General features: G+C 34.7%; 1 pseudogene; it reads left to right on the top strand.

Moving 5' to 3' along the window:
* The first annotated feature begins 2,511 nt into the window (after positions 1 to 2,511).
* On the top strand, positions 2,512 to 2,630 carry LOC111733646 (annotated as a pseudogene).
* Positions 2,631 to 2,855: the final 225 nt, after the last annotated feature.

A 2,855-nucleotide genomic window follows, 5' to 3' on the forward strand; every position in this document is an offset into this window, starting at 1 on the left:
TGTTTCATAAACTTAATTTGTTAATAATAGCAATACCAGCAACCATATTCCAGCTCTTCCTATGTGCTGGACCTGGTTATTGGTATTTTATGCATTTATTAATCTTTACGATTCTCTAAGGTAACTATTATAATTGGTCCCATTTTATCAAAGAGAAACATCAGACACACAGATATTAAGTAATTTGTCCAAGGTCACACAGCTAGTAAATGGAGCCAGAATTTGTAAAATAGGAAAAGTTGTATCTACAGTTCTGAGATTCAGTTTAAATATATATATTAAAGCACTTGGCAAACTCTTAAGGGTGATACAAATTATTGTTTTTTAAGTTCTGAGTCAAAAAGCCATGGAGACTAAGATAGAGGAAGAAGATTTTTTTTCCTTTTTGATGAACACAGGAGCAGCATGGAGCTCATCTTGGGAAATCCCACTTTGCCACGTTAACATTTCATCTTCAGTCCTCTGAGAGTCTCATGTCCCTCCTCATCTTCCTCCTATGCTTATAAAGTTTACAGCCGAAGGCCTACTTGAATTTCTAGGGTGATGGAAAGGGAGAAATAGAGTTCATGTTTTTCTATTTCTCTGACATCAGTGAGAGAAAAGGACACAAAGTGCTAGAACTGTGGCTGATTCTCGGAGTTTTTGCTGGGTGGTTCTAACGATTATCGCCTTGCTGTGTCCTGTGCACGGCTTCAGGAAGTGGACTCCGATGTGCAAAGAGGTGGTTGTTGGGTTGTTTTTTATATGAATCTTTTCCGGTTTTTTTTTTTTTTTGGAAGTCAAATATGAAGACTGATTTAGAGAATATTATGAATAAAATTGCTCTTATCACAGTTTTAACCAATACTAGGTTATTCTAAAATTTGACACCAAGAGACTTACAAAGCTATACTCTGAACTTCATAGATTTATTATATTAAGGAAGACATAATCCTCTTCCTAAACAAGTTCAATAAACATTCGATATAATATTTAGATATTTTAAACATTATCTCATTTCGCTTTATCCTTTACTGAAATCAAGATAATTCTGTTGGTTAGTTCCAGTTCAATGTGTTAGAGTAATTACCATTAAGTGTGAATAGTGCTTTAAGATTGTATTTAATATTTATTTTTTTGGATAACCTCAATTGATGAAAACAAAATACTCAAATAATTTTTCTCTTTAGGTGATACCAATGAGACCTTTTGTGTGTGTGAAAACGCATGTTTCTTACAAACCACCTTCTCTAATCTTTCCTGACAGAAAAACAGCTTGCTGTAAGACTTCTGTGGTCTTTTTCTTGAAGTGACTGATAAACCTTTGAATACCTCAATCTAGTTTCTTTTAAACACCATATTAAGTTTTCAAAAGAAAGTTGACACAGATAAGGTAGGAAACATGGATCTAGGAATGATTTCTCCCCCATTTTCTATTTTTTTTAATTAAATCTTTATTTTATTACCCAAGAATGATCAGAGAGCAAAAGACAAAAAATCAAGTTGAAGTAAAACAGAAAATTTCCTTCATCGTAAAAGTAGTGAAAAATCAAAGCTTTTGAAAATCCTTAAATATCAATTAATATGTTTAAATACATTCTGTTAATAAAATGAGTATGATAATTGGCACTGACAGGTGACTCAGACACACCTGAAAATTTGTGAAGATCTATGGGCACACCATAAGTTTATTGGCCTATGGTGAATTTTTGAAGAATGAAGCTTTTTAAAGGATAAATAGACATTTGAAAACCAATATTTGTTTGGCTAAGTGAAATTTCTCGGGGATCTGTTACTAGAAGCCAAAGAGAAATGATGACTTGAAATAACATAATCTTGTCAACTGATCGATATCAGACAGAGGAGGGTACTGGGCAATTGGTTGCCCTGAGGTAGATGCTCTTAACACATTGCAATAGCCTTAAGTGAAAGGAACAAACAAGCTTATGAAACATCTATCTTTTGGTGTGCCCATCTTCTGGATGGTGTGCCCATCAAGAAGACTATCTGAATTAAGTCCTGGGGGTATGATGGGTTTAGTGTCCAATGTTGAAAATTTTTGAAAGACAGCGAATGGTAATGTAGTAACATTCTCAAGATAAAGCAGCAATGCCTAAATCTTCATGGGTAAATTTTGGCCCGCCAATATCCTACACATTTGCCTATATATTGCTAAACACAAATCTAGTATGGCATGAAAACTTTATAACAGGTTTCTACAAACATAAATGTGTTTTTTTTTTTTCCCAATAGAATTTTAAGGCTACTCTTTTTCTATTCCATTTCTATGAAGACGAAAAGGTAGATTCTCCTCTTTCACCAGGGAGGCTTTTGGGTTTATAAATAATTGTCACAGCCACGTGTGTTTGATTTGTTGCTCAGGCCATGGCAGCATTCTGCATGACCTTTGGTGTTCAAGGTTTAAGTGAGACTATTATATTTCAAGTACAATTCTTTTTTTTCTTCTCCTCCCCCTATTTTTAATCTCAGATTATACCATAAAGGTAACTGGCTACCAAAATGAAAAACTGTCATCATGGCCACGCTACTCTGAACAAGCCCGATCCCGTCTGATCTCGGAAGCTAAGCAGGGTGGGGCCTGGTTAGTACTTGGGTGGGAGACCACCTAGAAGGACCAAGTGCTGTAGGCATAAAAAATAAAAAAAATAAGGGATTGTAAACTGACAAGTTCCTTGCAATCTGTGAAGTCAATCAAGGGTTGCTTTGCCTAAAAAAAAAAAAAAAATGAAAAAGAAAAAGAAATTTAAAAAAAAAGAAAAAAAAGAAATGGAAGATTGTCCAAAGTTCTATGGAGTGTATAATCTGGAAAAGGAGGATAAGATCTTTTCAGTCTCAGCAGAGCAAGACCAGAGGGC

The sequence above is a fragment of the Pteropus vampyrus genome, unplaced genomic scaffold (assembly GCF_000151845.1).
Source record: "Pteropus vampyrus isolate Shadow unplaced genomic scaffold, Pvam_2.0 Scaffold599, whole genome shotgun sequence".
Taxonomy (NCBI): Eukaryota; Metazoa; Chordata; class Mammalia; order Chiroptera; family Pteropodidae; genus Pteropus; species Pteropus vampyrus.